Genomic DNA, 18,720 nt, shown 5'->3' with positions numbered 1-18,720 from the left:
AACACATGTTCATGGCATCTTCGCAGCAGGTTCAGTATAATTAAATCCAAAGAAACCATCCTAAAGGAACCTCTGTCTTCTGGTGATTGGTTAAAATACCTTAATTGTAATGAAAAACTGCATGTGGTCCATCTGAGGAAAAAAAAGGCAGCCTCACAACGTTTCCTGTTCTGAGAGAATGGTATACTGTCATCTGAAACAGTCATTTATTTCCAGATAATTGGCTATGAAAGGGACTTTTTCAATGCTCCATTCCCCAAATAACCCCAGGCTTACCATTTCTGCCCCTGACCCCAAGGTATAATGAGAGAAATAATTAATTCACTCATTTATGATCAATGTATCCCAACTTTGCTTTCCCAGCATTCTTCTGAAAGAAGACAATTGTCTAGCCCGGTGACTCTATTTCTAATGCCCTGATTAATTAAGAATAAATAAGTAAACATATCCTGGGTAACAAGTGACAGGTTAGTAATGGGAAACCCTATTTGGGTCCCACCTTAATGTCAGCTCTGACTGCAGTGGCAATCTAGTTGCCAGAGAGTTGCTTTCCGCTCTGAGAGATAAGGCCCATTTATCCGTAGGACTTTTTAATTTAGTCTTTTTGTTTGTTTTTAATTATCAGGATAGATGCTTCAAGTAAGGGAAGAGGCCATGGATTCTGGCAGCCTTTGTCAACAGATCCCAAGTTCTAGGAGGTTCTACCAAGATGGAAAGTCTTTATAAGTAGGGACCTGTTGGTCCAGCTATGAACTGTACATCCGTACAAGGATACCCTGTCCTTGACCAGGATAAGGAGAGACTCATCACCAATAAGATGGGATCCAAGTCCTAAATATTTTTGAACAAGACATCTCCAGAAATGGACAAAAATACAGATTTTTCTTCATTCCTACTTAGCTCTGTTCCACTGTTACAAGAAAAATGGCAGAAAGTTCATAATAATAATCATCCAAACTATCTGGTGCCATTTGGGATTTTTTTTAATAAAAAAGATCAATGGAATCATATCGTATAGCAATCTGAGAAACAATATGTCTGATTAATGTTACATAAACCTAAGAACACAAACTACTAAAAGAGGGGCCGCTTATTTATCAGAAAACAATTGGATGAATAGGCTCAGAGCACATTTTACAACACATATCACAATATATTTCCAATGTATGAAAATATATACATTTTTTAAAAATATACCAAAAATAGATTAACGTTAGAAGGTCATATCTTTCATAACTAGGGATAAGGAAAGAATTCCCAACTAGGCACATGACAGAGAAGATTATGAATGACAAAACAGACAGTTTGGGGAATATCAAATATAAACATTTTTGCATGAATAAAATCAAAACAGTTTGGACTTAAAGAAAAGGGATAGATGGATAAAAATTTCAGCATCAAACATCTCTGATAAAAATTTGACATTCAAAATAGGTAAATAACCAACATAAATCTAGATAGCAGGAAACGAGATAGCAAATATCCATTTAAGACATTTTTTTCAATTAATAAGAAGAGGAATGGGGGAGAGCAGTCCAGAATGGGGCATAACCAAACAAAATAATTTTGCCACTAGCACGATAACACATTCTTCCCAAATGCTAACAATATATAATGGCAATACATGCTTTTATATTAAGTCCTCTTTCTTATTCTTTGTATATTGAGCTGTTAATGTTTATTGATGTTTGTTAAATTCAGATTTGATAATATATGTAAAGTGTTTTATAAACCTTAAAGTGCTATATAAATATTTTATATTATTCATAATAAAGTAAGATACCTTCAGGGAAGTGAATGACATGTTAAAAAAAAACAAAATATATCAATAAAAAACTGAAATTGGAGAGAGGAAAAAATAAATCAATGTTGAAGATAACATTTTAAATGCATATCCAGATACTAATTCTTACAGAATTTCAGAGAGGAAAATTCCAAGAGAAATAAAAGTATCACGGATAGAGCTCTGAACAGGAAAGGTGACTGATAGGATAGCAGTAGCTACTACATGATTACATGCTTGCTTTCTCATTTCTATGAAATATTTATGAGAATAAGCTATGTATGTCATGAGAATATCCTCAAGGAAAACTTGGAAGGAAACAAACAGAGCTTCACAGGTGACTTTCTACAGCAGATCATATTCTTACAGTCACATAACCGAATGGGAGGTAGAGAAAATATAATTTCTCACCGAGTTTGTTGCTTGTTGATTTCAAGAAGTCAGTGATCTCAGCGGTACGAATGCAACCTCAAAGGATCTCCTGTAACAAGGTAGTTCTTGTATGTACACCATCAAAGATCACAAGCCCCTGGGCGGATGAAGCTAAGGAGGTAACTTTGTTCAGTGATACCTGATACCGACATTGATCAAGGTAATGAATAGGGAGCTCTATGTTCAACAAAGAACTTGACATCATTATGAATCTACACGAGATCCTTTCAAAGGAAGAATTGTCTGGGGATGCTAAAGTTCTCCAGATGCATGGATTACATGGTCCTAACTGTATTAAATTCTGAGAAAATCAGAGAAAATTATATTTTAAAAAATTAAATTAGAGAAAATAGTAACGTGAAGTCCAACCTAACTATCCAAACCAGGAAAAAAGATAGAAGGAAATGCATATTGTCTGGGTTACAGCATGCAGCTGGAGAGGCAACCCATCTAATGGGTCCGTCAACACGTGTGCTTTGAACATGAGTTGTGGAGCCATTTTCGTGTAGAATGAGAAAAATGGACTGGATTATGTTTCAGAAATTGCTTCGTGACCTTCTGATCCCATGATGCTCGCTGCTTCCTAACCCCTACTCTTGAATGCTAGTTTTCTTCCAAGGATGATCCATCACCAGAATTCCCAGACCATCACAATACCAGAAGAATTGATAATAGCTGTTGTTTACATAGTCCTTCGAGGTTGGCAAAGTGCTTTATGTACTTATATAGAATGCATTTGTGTCTCACAAAAATCCTGAGTCAGGTACCCCTCACTTAGGTGAGGAAACACTCAGAGTGAGGGTGGATTGCCCATAATCAAGCTGGCCTACTAGCTATTCCCTGTACATAACAGTCTATCTCCCACCTCTGTGCCTTTGCACACCAAGCCTTGAATGCCCCCCTCCCCACCTTTACCTCATAGAATCCCTAGATCCCTTTAAAGCACAACTCAGATGTCTCCTCTGCACAAGACATTTTCTGACTCTGCCTCCCCCCAAATGTTGACTTTGTTTCCCTCTTGAAAATATTTTTATGTACTTTTTCATATTTTCACAAAAGTATTCATTCAGAAGGGGGAGGAGCTGGCCAGTGCTACAGCAAGGGCGATCTGCTCTCCATGGATTTCTGGCAAGTCTTCTGGAGGGGTATGATGATGGAACGAGAAACCTTATTTCAGCTCAGAGCATTGCAAACAACCTGCAACTGTTTCTCATCTCACTATAGTGTACAAAAGAGAAACTTTGATTGCTGAGCCAGAATTAAGTCTGCAAACCAGAAACATTAACTGGACAAAGAAAGTTTCTCTCTCCTTCTCCCTCATTCTCATTCTCCTCTCTCTCTCCCTTCCCTTCTCTTTCTCTCCTCTTCTCTCCCTCTCCTGCTCCTCTCTCTTTCTCTCTGTTTGTCTGTCTCTCAGCTCTTTCTGTCTCTCTCCCTTCTCTTTCTGTCTGTCTTTCTCTGTCTCTCACATCTGTCTCTCTTTTTTGTCTCTTTTTCTTCTCACTATGTATCCATCCTTTTATGCCTCTCTCTCACACACACACCTGTCTCTTTTTTCTTTTTCCTCTTTCTCTTTCTTTGCATCCATCTTTTTCTGCCTATCTGCCTCTCAGTCTTTTTCTTCCTGTGTGTTTTCATGTTTCCCTATTTCTCTGTTTCTCTCGTGTCTGTCTTTGTCTTTCTGTGTCTGATGTCTCTGTGTTTCTCTCTTTCTCTTACACACACACACACACACACACACACACACACACAGGCTGTTATGGGACCCTGAGTGGAGGACCCACTCTGTGATCCAATTACCAGAAGACAACCACAACATTGTGGTTGTCTGTATTTGTTGTGTTTCCTTATCTCCTGTTCTTAAGGGAATGAGTGTAGGAAATGGAACAGACTATAGGATATGACTTCTGCAAGCTTAGAAAGGTCAGAAGATCCACCAGAGTTCAAAAGAACTAAAGACCATCCTGGAGTGTCCTGGTAGCTGTCATCCAGTCCAATGAGCCAAAGCAGCCTCAGGAGCAGCCTATTTAAACTAAGCTAACATTGGATCAACCCAGCAGCTGGAAGCAAGGAAGGGACTCTATCTATCCACTCCACCACATTCAAAAGTGACCTTAGTAAGGCAAAAGGCTGAGCTCATTCTTTCCAGCAATTGAGGTGGTAAAAGGGAAAGTAGACCTAAATAGAAGGACATGTTTTTGACCTTTGGTTCTTGGTTTATCTTCTAAGTAAATAGCACTTTACTAAAGCTAACTTTTGTTTATTTCTTCTTGGTGGTATCAAAAAATATTGGGGCAATAATCACTGACAATTGATCTTTGGGGCAATACATTGACCTAGGGGCTTGAACTGATAGCATAGAATAATCTCCTTATCTTCCCAGGATTAACCCTAGAATCCTGAGGGGCAGATGTAGCCAAACTCTGGAAACTTGACTTGCCATTGGAATTGGAGTTTAAGAGACCAAGCCCCAGAGCCTCTATTTTTATCATACCTAGGATATATTTTGTTATCCCCTACTTCTATTAGAAAATAAGCAAATTTGTGCCAGGAACTGTTTCATTTCTGGTCTTATATCCCCATTGACTAGAAAGTCTATGGCACATGGTAAGTGCTTAATAAATATTTGTTGTTGAATCAAAGCTCTGATGAATTGGGAAGGATTTCAGAACAAAAGGTTCATTCTCTATGGGTCTACTCATCTCATCTAACTTTATCCTATGTTCTTGGCTCACACAGAGCTGGTCTCTTACACAATCACTATTGCAAGAAAATAATGATACAACATGAGTCTTTTAGCTCAATTCCTCAGGCACCAAATTTATTTTGGTTTGTTTGTGTCTTTTTTAAAAATGTTCTATAAGACATTATTGGTTTCTCTTGATTGAGCCGAACATTCGTGAAAAAAATCAGCTATTACCAATGCTGAGATCATTATGTTCTGGGACTTGCCACAACATAGTCTTCCAGAGAGGATGATGGGCCAAAAATAAAAGAATTCATAAAAGAGCATTTTGCAAGATACCAATAACCATGGAAATCAAACACACCCACCAGTACCCACAGAGAAATGTCTACTGCTCACAACTACCTCTGAAATAGGAAATCCACCACTCAAATATGGTGCAACCAATGCAAATTAAATTTTGAGGGGAAACATCCTGGGGCCTTTAGAGAATGCCAGGGGTCTTTTGGTAGCCCTTTCCATGCCATTATCTTATCCCCCCAAACCTGTGCCATCCCAAGGGCTCTCTCAACTTATTTAGACTTACACTTTTATTCAAAAATAGGATAATTGCTCCTCTGAAAGACTTTTGAACCGGATCCTACTTCTAGGGAGATAGTGGGATGCCAGAAGCTCACCGAGATGAGTATCATTTATGGTCCATGAGCCAACAATCCAGACTCCCTTATTTATATCCAGATTACCCAGTAGACATTTGGGGCATGAACTCACTGAGCCATCAAGTTTAGCATGTTCCTACAGCTCTGATCACCAATGTTAGCAGAAGTGAAACTGTCATCAAATGCAAGCCAAACTGTCTTTCCTGTCTGGGATTGAGCCTGCATCAGCAGCCAAGAAGGAACCCCATCGATTGGTATGCTAAAATGCACACAGCCCAGTGCTGATGGACAGCAAGAGGTATGCAAGAAGGATAAAGAAATATATGGACTATACGGGAAGTCATTAGCTATGTTATCAACATAAAAACTCAATATGTCAGTATTTATCAGACAGATGAACTAACTGGTAAAGGAAATTAATTCCCAACTCAGTACAAACATTTAACTTCATCAAAAATTAAAGCCATGTGGACTGTCTAGCATAGTAGACAGACAGCTGATCTGACTTCAGGTCCCTACTTCAAATCCCACTTTTGACACATGTTGATTATATAAACTTGAGCAAGTGACAATGTCTCTGTGCCCCAGGTACTCTTGGGAAGTTTGATAGAGGGGGTCTGCTCACAGAGAATTCTCTAAGTCAATAAAATTGAAGATCCAGAGAAAAACAAACAGAAGCACAAAACAATGGAGGTTTGCTCCACAATCCTAATTGGAAAAAATAAGACATACATTTGTCCCTGGGGGAAAAAAGGATTGCAATGGGCTGAAAAGAAAATAACAGAGAGCAAAATGGAGGAGATTAGTCTGAACTCCTATTGAGATTCATTCTCATTATCAAGGAGAGCTGATCCACAACATGTGGATCTCAGTAACTGATGTGCTGTATGAAAGAGGAAAGAGAAATGGACCAGAAGATGATAGAGTTGGGAAGGACAACTAAATCTAATGAAATATACACAGAAAAAAATCGATGTTGTCAGTAATATATCATTGAAGTGCTCAGGTATTGATTTTCAAGATTTCTCCAAAAATATAAAAAACAAAAGAACAGAAGAAGGAGGAGAACAATTGAAAATAAAGCTACAAATATTAGTTATAATAATTAATAATAATAGTTAATATTTACATAGCACTTACTGTGTGTCAGGCACTATATCAAGTGCTTTATGTTATTTTTTTTACTTGATCCTCACAATTCTGGGAGGTAGGATGTTATTATTATCCCCCATTTTACAAATGAGAAAGCTGAGATAATTATGTTAAGTGACTTGTCCAATGTCACTAGCTAGGAAAGATCTGAGACTGGATGTGAACACATCTTCCTGATTCCAGGCCCAGTGTTCTATGGACTGCGCCACACATGAAAATGTTCAAATGATTAGTTAACACACCATTCAGTGACTCTCCCCTCCCCATCAAAGCAGAGTGTCTAGTAATTCCTCGGTTTACATCACTACTAATTTCATCCTCAAATAATAAACTTCCATAAGTGGAATATAGGGAGTTGAGACTTAAGATAAGTTTGGGAGATAGTGAGAGAGCAGCTAGCTGACTTTGGTGAGTTCAAGGCACCAGATCTAGTCAAACAACAACCACCTAGTTTACTGGGGGGAAAGACAGCAGATGTGATTGTAAAGTCAATATGGTTGATCTTTGAAAGATAGTTGAAAGAATGAATGAGTGAATGAGTGAGTGAAAAAGCATCTATATTTTGGGGCAGCTAGGTGAAGCAATGGATAAATTACCACACCTGGAATAAGGAACACTTCTTTCCCCGAGTTCAAATCTGGCCTGAGCTACATGTTAGCTGTATGACCCTGGCAGGTCCCTTAGTCCTATTTGCCTCAGTTTCCTCCTCTGTAAAATAATCTGGAGAAGGATTTTCTTGGCTTTTGGCCAAGAACAACCCAAATGGTCACAGAAAATTGGACACAACTGAACAGAACTATTTATAATATCCTAAACACCACAATAAGTGCTAAAGATGTAAATAGGAAAAGTGGGACTATCCTTGTTCTCAGGGAACTCCCACTAGCAATGAAGAAAGACAAAGTTCAGCTGCAGGGATGCTAATGGAAAGGGACAGAGGTCCTAGGGATGTCTCTGTGACAGATGGTAAATCTAAGGTAAGAGCCTTAGATTGTACAATATTTGTGTATGTTTGTGGAAAGAGAGAGAGAGAGAGAGAGAGAGAGAGAGAGAGAGAGAGTCCCCTTAGGAAACTTTAAAGTCTTATGGGTAAGAGAACCATCCTAAGAGAATCATGGAATGTTCAAGCTGGGAGGGATCTTGGGGATTTTCTAGCCAAATCCTCCCAATTCTCCAAATCAGGAAACCGATTCCCAGAAAAGGAAATTAACTTGTCCAATGTCACATAGCTCATAAACAGGAGATTCAAAGCCAGGTCTTTTGGTGTCTAATGCTTTTATTTTTTATCAGACTTTGGCTCACTCCCCAAAAGCTCATGTCCTAGTAAAGGTGGCTTGTCTGCCTCAGTGACCCACCTCTTCACCTATCTGTGGCCACTTCTGATCCCACCACTGCTGGTGACGAGCCACTGACCTTCCTAGACATGTCCAGCAGCTCTCCTAGTCAGTCTGCTGATTCCTCTGAAGAGTTATAAAATCTGATTCTCAAGATTGTTTCAGATGGAGGCCTATGCGCTCATCCTCATTGGGTAGGGGGGTGAGCAGAACTCTGAACAAAGGGTAATTTTTGCATTATTATTTATGTACACAGCTAAACTGTGCCAAAAGAAAGGCTTTCCAAATAGCCTTATCTAGGTTTCAGCTGCTGTGAGCGCAGTAAGCCTGTGCTTTATTCTCTCCTATTTAACTACCTGTGAAGTTCATAGGGCTGCAACAGGACTGGGGCAACTGTGAACTTGATCTAAGGCTTCTGAGGGAAAGCACAATCCTCTTCTCTGAGCCTGCAAAAATCCAATTAAACCCCACTTTCCCCTGCTGTTAGGCAGATTTGGTTCCTGGACAGAATATTAATGGCACCCCACAAGCAGCCCGGACAATCTCCATGCTTCTTATGGCAGAATCAGAGCTGCAATTAAATAGCAAGTACCCATGTGCAAATGCATCTCCTTCCCCAGTTGCAAAGTCTGCTGTCAAGTGAAATGCTTTGGGGAGAAGGGATGAGAAACCAAAAAGAAAAATGAGGTTATTCTCTTTCCCTTTTCAGAGAAAAAAGATTCAAGGATGGCAAGGGAGAAAACCCCAGACATTATCCCCAAAGAGCAATCTAGTCGCCCTCAGTCTGCTTGCTTCTCTAATCTCTCTGTCTCCATTAAGATAGAAGCCTCTCTACCAGCTTTCAGCAGGTACTGATGGACAGCTCCCCGATCATCCTGAGGGTAAACTGTCTGGGGCAAAGTGCTCATTTAACCCTTTCCATTGCAAGCCCCTCCCTTAACAGATCCCCTCCATTCCCCTGTACCCCTACCCTCGACTCTATCCTTGCAGGAGAGGGTGCCAGGAAAGGTAGATAGTGGACAGCAACAATATTCAAAGGAAAAATAAAAGAAAGAAGGGGGACTAAACTAAGGTGGTTTCATTGGGAGAGAAGAAGCGATGGACTTGAGAGGTACTATGGAGTAGAAATTAGAAAACTTGTCATATGATTGGATGTGAGGTAGAAGGGAGGGGAAATGTCAAAGATGACTTCTAGCTGAGGAACTGGAAGGACAATAGTGCAAATAATAGAAAGCAATAAGTTGGGAGAGGGAGCAAAAAGAGGGAGGCAATAAATCAAGTCCAGGATATGTTAAATTTTAGGCACCAGCAGAACATCCAGATGGAAACATTCAGCAAGAAATTGAATTTTAAAGCTTGAAACTCAGGAGGCTGAAGATGAAGGAAGAGAATTGAGAGTCTTTTAAAAGTAAGTAATCATTGAAGTGGCAGGAAGAGATTGAAATTGTTAAAGAAGACAGTATAGAGAGAGAAGAAGAAAAATCTAAGGTTCAAACCTTGGGAGACAGAGAATGGGAGAAAGAAGAGGAATCAGAGGAGGAACCCGGGAAAATGATTCGAGAAGAAAGTGGGGAAACCAAGGTGGAAATAATTTCAGGAAATAAGAAACTCAGGAGAATAAAAGCTCCGAGACAGGAAGGAGTCATTTCTTTTATGATTTTGTTTCTACCCAAGCATAGCACCATGTTTGACAATAGACCCTGAAGAAATGCTTATTGAATTGAATGAGTCAACAGTCAGTACCAAATGTTTTAGGGAAATCAACAGGGAAAAGGCTGAGAGAAGGAAAGGGGGGCACACAGCATCAGAGTGGACATCCCTGGGGGGAATCACAGAAGACTGAAAATCTAGCTAAAAAACACAGAGGGGGAACAGTCAGAAGATTTAAAAAGAAATTTAAAAAGTGAAGGGGCATTTCTTAAGCAGTTACTCTGCACCAGGCACTGGGCTAAGCACTAGGTTTACCAAAAAAAAAAAAAATCTCTACCCTCAAGGAATTCAGATTCAGATAGATAGGCATGTTAAAAAAAAAACAATCAGTAAACTTTATTAAGCCCCTACTATGCACAAGGGACTCATTAGTTACATGATAAAATATACAGAATAGATGGAAGATAAACTCACATTCAAATCCTCCCTCTGATACTTATCAGCTATGGGACTACACACAAAGTCAATTTATTTCTCAGTCTTATCTCTGTGTAGGATGAGGGGAATAATAATATCTTTACAGCTCCCTCATCAAATTGTTCTAAAGTTCAGATGAGATAATGTCTGTAAATGCTGCACAAATTTGAAAAGGCTAAATGAATATCTATTATTGTTGCTATATGAAAATGTGTTATTGCTGTTACCAAGATCTCACTGAGCCCAAGAAAACCATGAGCAGTTTAAAAGAACAACAACAAATACAGAACTTTTAATAAGGAAGTAAGGAGGTCAGAAGAGATGACAGTATCACCTAACACAAGTATCTCTGATAGTTACACCATGCAAGAAGCAGTAAATAAAATAATATAGTAAAAAAAATAAAAAACCCAGGATTTTGATACAGCCTTTGACCTTACTTTTCAAAACAGGAAATCATGTATCAGCAATATCTCCCCTATGAACTGAGTTGTATTAGTCACATAACTAGTCACTTAACACAGAGTCTGGGACACAGTAGGCATTCTCTGTTTATTCCCTTCTTGTATTCCTCCATGGATCATTGACCCATAGCCCCCCTATCCCAAAGTGGGAATAGGTTACGAATAAAATAGAACAGAGAAGTCAAGAAGAATGAGAATTGGAGAAGATGACTTGATTCATCTATAAGAAATCCTTAGAGGAAGCCATTTCAAAAAGCTGAAAGACAGTGATCAGAGATTGGAGCGATAGAAGAGGGGTTAAGCAAGAGGGGGGCAACAAGAGTAAGCTTTTCTTTCTAGGACATTGAGAGTGAGTTCTCAGATCAAAGACTTAGAACTGGACGGGAACATGAAGATCATAGATTTAAAACAAGGAGTCTTCGAGGTCCTTTTAGACTGAAGTGTAAAAAAGAGGTACAACTTAACCAGTTCTTCAAGCCCCAAATCTAGTGCTCCTTCCATTGCACCAGGAGCCAAGAAATAAGATAAGGACTAAAGAGGGTGGAGAGGAGCACTAAAATGCCATCTTTGGGGGCTCTCAGGATTTCTCAGGAAATCAGGAAACAATGCCATCTAGTAAGAATAACTTAATAAACATTTAATAAGTTCTTACTATGTGCTGTTTTAAGCACTGAGAATACAAAGGAAAACAAAAGACAGTCCTCTGCTCTCAAGGAGCTCACTTTCTAATGGGGATGACAACATGCAAACAGCTATGTATGAATGAATACACTATAAACAGGATGAATCGGAGATTATCAAGAGAGGGAAGGCGTTGGAATTAAGGGGGATTGAAAAAAAGCTTTCTGTAGAAGATGGAATTTTAGGTGGTACTTAAAGGAGATCAGGGAAGCCAGGAGAGAAAGATGAAGAAAAGCATTTCGGGCACCAAAACCAACCAGTGGAAATGGCCACAATAAAGGGATGGAGTGTCTTGTTCAAGGTGGGGCAAAGAACCAATGTGACTGGCTGAAAACTATGTGGGGGAGTGGTAGAAAGTGTAAGAAAATTGGATAAATAGGATGAGTTATAAAAAGGTTTGAACTCCAAGCAATATCTTCTGTTTGTTCCTGGCTTTTTGGTGGGGTGAAGAGACATGATCAGGGTGCTTTAGGAATCTCACCTTGTCAGCTGAATGGTCATGAACCAGAGTAGGGAGAAGTTTGTGGCAGGAAGACAATGGTCCAGTCATGAAATAAAGGGAGCTTATATCAAGGTAGCATAAGAGAAGAGAAGGGGACATAGAGAAAAAAATGTTATAAAAGTGAATTCAATAGGACTTGGCAAAAGACTAGGTCTATGAAGGGAGACGAGAGAGTCAAAGGGTTTTAATCCTGGAGTACGGAAGATTGGCAGTGTCCAAAACAGTAATAGAAAAGTTAGGAGAAAAGGAGGGTTTGAAAAATGGTGGAGGGGGAGATTAGTGCAGTTTGGGGCATATTGAGTTTAGTTGTCTACTGGACATCCAGTAGTCTTTTCCAACAGGTATTTGGAGATATAAGACTGGAGGTCAGGAGAGAAGTTAGTATAGGATAAATAGACTTGAGAATCTTCTTCCGATTATAATTAATTATAACATAATATTATATAAACAAATTACTTTTTTAAAGTTAGGCCTAAGGCTGAATCAAACTCCAGGGTGGGATTGGGTCTATTTATTTCTTCTTGAATGCTGTAACCAGCAGAGACATTTGGGTTAATTATGTACAGTCATGTCCTCTGACCTCCTTATTTCTCTGTTAAAAGTTCAATATTTGTTTTTTTTTTAACTGCTCATTATTTTCTTGGTCTCAGTGAGGGCAGTTCTCAGATAAAAACAATAACACATATTCATATAGCAACAATAATATTCATTTAGCCTTTTCAAATTTGCACAGCATTTACAGACATTACCTCATCTGAACTTTAGAACAATTTGATGAGGGAGTTGTAAAGATATTATTATTACCCTCACCCTACACAGAGATAAGGCTCAGAAATAAATTGACCTTGTGTGTAGTCCCATGGCTGGTAAATATATATATTTTTTTAATAAATTATATAAACATATAGCATATAAAGAATATAATTGGGAGCTAATAAGGTCATGAAATGAAATAATATGGGAGAAAAGAAAAGAATCCAGGACAAAGCCCGTGGTTTACAAATATGACATGAACGAAAGTTCATATTGATTGCAGAAAGAGTAAGAAGAAACTAAGAAAGAGTAGTCAGGTAGGTAGGGGATAATCGCAAGAGAGAAGTGATTCAAAAAGTTAAACAGAAGAGAGTATCAAGAAGATCAACAGTGTCACAGGTCAAAAAAAAAAAGATCATTAGATTTAGCAAACATTAATGACTTTGGAGAAAGCAGTTTCAGTTGTATGATGAAACTGGAAGCCAGGCTGGAAAGAGTTAAAGAGTAGAAGGAAAGGAAGTAGAGCAGATATAACAACCCTTTGGTTCTCAGTTAAATGAAAGGTTTTTTGTCATTACAAAAAGAACTCCTATAAATAATTTTGTGCAAATAAGATCTTTGCCTATTTCTATGATCACTTTTTGATATATAACTAAGCAATAATATAGCTTGGTCAAAGAGTGTTCAGTGTTTAGTAACTTTTAATGTATAATTCTAAATGGCTCTAAAATCATTGGAGTCTAAATAATTTTAATTCTAAAAATTTGGTAAGCCAAAAAACAAACACGAAATAATGTATGATTTCATTAAAAATGATGACTACAATGAGACAAATGGCATATAAGATTTTTTAGGATATAGATAAAACAATCCTGGGACCAAGGAGGGATTTGTATTTCTAAATATTTTTATTAACAAAAAAATAGAGGGAGATAAAGAACAGATCAACAAATTGAGAATACAACTGAAAATGTTGGAAAAACTAAAAACATTTTAAACCCCAATTAAAACCCAAAGTATCCTGGTTTCAAATCCTGAAAATCAAAGAGGAGATTGAAGACAAATTGAAGAAAAAAAGATAAAATTGAAAACAAAACATCATTTAATAAAGAAACCTAAGGGCTGGCTCATGAAATCAATAAAATAAATCAGCCATTAGCTAGTTGGATTAAAAAGAAATAGAAAGACCAAATTAATAGAATCAAAAAATGGGGAAAAAAGAATTCACAACCAATTAAAAATATATTATTAGAAGCTATTTTGTCCAACTACATATCAATAAAACTGATAGATTAAATAAAATTAGTGAAAATTTATTAAGATATGAAATATTTAAACAGAAAAAATATTTAAACAGGAAAAAATTGAACAAGCCATAAACAATTCCCAAAGGGGAAAAACCTAACTCCAGAATTCACTAGTGGATTCTATCAAATATTCAAAGAACAATGAATTCAAATACTATATAAACTGTTTGCAAAAATAGCCCAATAAGGGATCCTGTCAAAATCCTTGTCTGACCAGGGATGGTCTTAACACATAAACCAGAAAAAATCAAAACAAATAAAGAAAACTATAGACTAATACAGGGGTTCTCAAACTGCCCATGGTCCAGATGCGGCAGCTGAGGACGTTTAACCCCCTCACCTCACCTATGAAGTTTCTTTATTTAAAGGCCCACAAAACAAAGTTTTTGTTTTTACTATAGTCCAGCCCTGCAACAGTCTGAGGGACAGTGAACTGGCCCCCTATTTAAAAAGTTTGAGGACCCCTGGATCCATCTCTAATGAACATCAATAGTGCTAAGTGAAATGAGCAGAACCAGGAGATCGTTATATATCTCAACAACGATACTGTTAGAGCATGTATTCTGATGGAAGTGGATCTCTTTGATAAAGAGAGCTAATTCAGTTTCAGTTGATCAAGGATGGACAGAAGCAGCTACACTCAAAGAAAGAACACTGGGAAATGAATATAAACTGCTTGTATTTAAAAAAAATTTTAAAAATAATGAACATCAATACAAAATTTTAAGAACACTATAAGCAAAGGAGCTAAACAACATGTCACAAAGATTATATACATTATGACTAGCCTGGATTTACAGCAAAAATACAAAGCTGAGTTAATATTAGGAATAATAAGCTTAATTAAGCATTTTAGAAGCAAAATAAAAATGGTATTATGTAAATAGAAGCAGAAAAAGTATTGATAAACACAACACTTATTACTGTTTAAAAAAAACTAGAAAAAATAGAAATAAATGGATCTTTCCTCAAAATGATAAATATTATTAAGTAGAGATAAGCAAGAATCCTTTCCAAGAAAATCAGGGGTTAAATGAGCATGTCCATAGCTACCACTTCTATTTAACATGACTCTTATCTGACTATAGTTATAACACAAGAAAGAGAAATTGAGAGGAAAAATATAGCTGAAAAAGAAAATAATTCTCACTTTTTGCAGGTGCTATAATAATATACCTAAAGAATCTAGTCAACTAAAAGTTCATTGGACAATTATTAATAGATCCCACAAACTTTCAGAATATAAAATAAATTCACCTAAATCAATTGGCATTTCTAATACAAAAAAAATTCAGTAGAAATAGCAAAATTCCATTTAAAATGACCATAAAATGTATCAAATGCTTTGCAATCTCCCTTTACACACACACACACACACACACACACACACACAGAGAGAGAGAGAGAGAGGAGAGAGAGAGAGAGAGAGAGAGAGAGAGAGAGAGAGAGAGAGAAAGAAAGAGAAATTACATAAATACAACTGCAAACTACTATTTATAGAAATACAGACCTAAATAACTGGGAAAATATTAATCGCTCATGAATATGACCAAATAATACAATAAAAATGACAATGCTACTTAAGTTTATTTATTCAATACTATGGCAAACAACCAAAGAATTTCTTTATAGAACTAGAAAAAATAATAATAAAATTCACATGGAAATCAAAATAAAAATGTCAAGTAAAAAGAAGTTGAAATGAGGAAAGTCTAGCAGTGCTAGATCTCAAATATTACTATAAAGAAATAATTGTCAAAACAATTTGTCACTGATTAAAAACAAAGATATCAATCAGTGAAATGAATTAATTATACAATATACATGAAGCACTTTTATCTAGCATCCCAGTGCTTGATAAACATAAAGATACCAGCTAAACAAATCTATTGGGAAATTCACCAGCATTATGAGAGAAACTAGATTTAGGCCAATATCTCACAACTTTTGCCAAAATAACTTTTTTTATATGGCTATTTGAATTAGATATTTTAAAATCACATAATAAATTAGAGAAAATGAAAAAAAAAATACCTGTGATCTATGAAGAGGGGAAAAGTTCTTGATTAAACAGCTGTTCAGGATCATAGTAGATAAAATAGATTATTTTAATTACATAAAATTGCAAATTAAAGTGAAAACAATTAAATGGGGGACAATCTTTGCAACTAGTTTCTCTGACAAAGATCTCGTTTCCAAGACATAGAAAGAGATTCAAATTTATAAGAATAGGAACCATGTTCCAATTATCATTGGTCCCTCATTAAAATGTAAGTCCTTTGAGGGCAGGACTGTCTTTTGCTATTAGCACAGAACCTGGCAAATAGGATATGCTTAATAAATGCTGGTTATCTAAACTAGAATTAATGATTGGGAGGAGCCCATTGAGTTCCAAAGGACTCGCAAGGTATGGTTCCCTCCCAACTAATTCAGCAATTCAAGATTAAGCAGAGATCAGGTTGTGGTGTCTTGAGGCCAGAAGAAAGAGAAGAGGAAGACAAAGAGTTCCACACTGAATCCATCTGTCAGACAACCTCTAGCAGGTTCCCAGGATGGACGCCTGCAGAGTTTAATCTAGGGAATAACTGTCGGTTCCACCTTATGAAACAGACCCACCCCAACATCCGTATTCTTGCATCCAGACTGAATCCGGCAGCTTCTCCCTGGGAGCTCTACCTTTCCATTGACTGCTGGGAGCTCAAAACTCTGCCAGTTGGAGCTGGTATTCAATCAATCATTAGCACAAGCAGCTGCGAGCCCTTGTCAACTCTGTGCAGAGCCAGCTGCCTTTCAAGTCATGCATCCCCAGAGAATAACCTAGGCTTTTTTTCCACCATACCCTTAGAAAGTAAATGCCCCAGTGCTTCTAGATAAGGGGAGAAAACAAGCTAAATCTCGTGACATCTTACAACAGGTCCAAAGCTGAATTCATTATCTTTCCTGCTAAACCTCCCTCTCTCCAAACTCTCAGATTACCATAGAGGGGAACCCCATCCTTCCAGCCCCCAAGCTTCCCAACTTAGACGTCATCTTGGATTCCTCACTCTCCCCTGCCTGTATTCAAGCTCTTGCCAAGACCTTCAGAGTTCACCTTTACAACACCTGATTCCCTTCTCCTGTGACATGGCCAAGCTTCCTGGGTCAAATAGAGACATCCTCCTCGACTCCTCACACTCTTACCCTCCACATCCGAGCTATCACCAAGACTTGTTGGCTGCCAAATACACTGTACCCTTGCCAAAATATCAGGCATTATCATGGATCATGATAGCCCAGAGCCAACTCAAAGCAGGTTTTCTACCGATAAGGAGATCTTCCTTGTGTTCGTGCTTGTATATGACACTGTGTGGGTCGTACCAAGATCTGCACTATTTGAGAGTCTCCCATTGTGATCTATCCACACGAGAAAAATCAAGTGGTTGGAGAATGTCTGTTGTTCCAATGAGAATTTTTGGCTGACAACTTTCATGTGTGTGTGTGTGTCTATGTGCAAGGGGTTCCAAAAGTCTGATTGAGAACTTAAATCTCATCAAAGCAGCTGGGTGGTGCAGCATAGAAAGTGCTAAGATTGGAATCGGGAAGCCCTAACTTCCAAATCCAGGCTCAGGCACTTACTATCATATGACTGAACAAGTCATTAGACCACTTCCTGCCTCTGTTTCCTCAGCTGTAAAACGGGGATAATAACAGAACTTACCTACTAGTCCAAAGGAGATTATATTTCTAAAGCACTTAGCACTTTGTCTGGCACATAGTAGGTTCTTTATCAAATGCTCTTCTTACAATGCATTGACACAGGTGTCAAGAATACTGGATGAATGGATCCTGCCAAACTATCTTAGCTTAAAGCTGCTAGTCTAACCTTTCCCATATGCAGCCTTCCACTAAGTGGGGGAGAAGCTTTCTAGAGAAAACCTCTTTCAAGCTTTAGGGGTGTACTAAAGGCTGCTGCTTTGTAAAGGCCATAGAGTATCTCAGGACCTGTTCAGCTTTCCCTAGCCAAGGCCTCCAGCCGAATCCAGAAGCTGCATAATGATGTGTCCAGTGAAGCATCCCTGGCAGAAAACAGCACTGACCGCAAAGCCAGTGGAAAAACACTAAGCAGCCTTCACGGGGATCGGCAAGGAACAAAGTCTGGAAGGCAGCGAGGGTCGGGGGGGGATCCTGTGGTCCCCAGAGGGAGCAGCATAGTCACCTCCCTGTGGATCTGAGAGACCTGACAAGTTCAGAGGCACGAGCTGGCCGTTTCCCTCCAGTGTGAAGCTACCACTCCCTACATGCATGTGCTCCCCCTGGATTCTCACTCCTCCCAATGACAGTATATATGTGCCTGGCAGAGGGTGCCCCCAACTTGGGGAGGGGGAAAGGGGGAAGGAAAGGCTGTTGTTGTTGTTTTTTTTTTTTTTTTGCTACTTTTCTTATTTGTCTACTAAAGGCTTTGAACTGGGTCCTTTGCCAAATTGTAAAGAAAAATGTCAGTGGGGGCTCGTGAGTTATGCTTTTGAATAGAAGCAGCCCCACTGAATTCATTGAATTTAAAGTTGCTTTATGAGGGGACTTACCTCAATATTGGGGAGAGTATGTCCCTGATTCTTATAAGAACATGAACAAAAAAACTCAACACCAGAGCCTGGGTTCCACTGGCACAGTTTTCAGTGCACTCACCTCCATGCCATGAGCCTGAGAGGCTGAGAGAGAAACAGAGAGACCCATTATGGGGTCACAAAATAGCCCATTTTTCATTCCTCTCTCAGCTCTGAAGGTAATTTAAAGAAAATTACTTCAAAGTGGTCAAAAATGCCGGAGAATTGTTTTGTTTTGTTTTCCATTAAAGTACTAG

This window comes from Antechinus flavipes, chromosome 5 (genome assembly GCF_016432865.1).
Source record: "Antechinus flavipes isolate AdamAnt ecotype Samford, QLD, Australia chromosome 5, AdamAnt_v2, whole genome shotgun sequence".
Classification (NCBI taxonomy): Eukaryota; Metazoa; Chordata; class Mammalia; order Dasyuromorphia; family Dasyuridae; genus Antechinus; species Antechinus flavipes.
The sequence above is the reverse complement of the archived record's forward strand: the minus strand, read 5'-3'. Positions refer to the sequence as shown.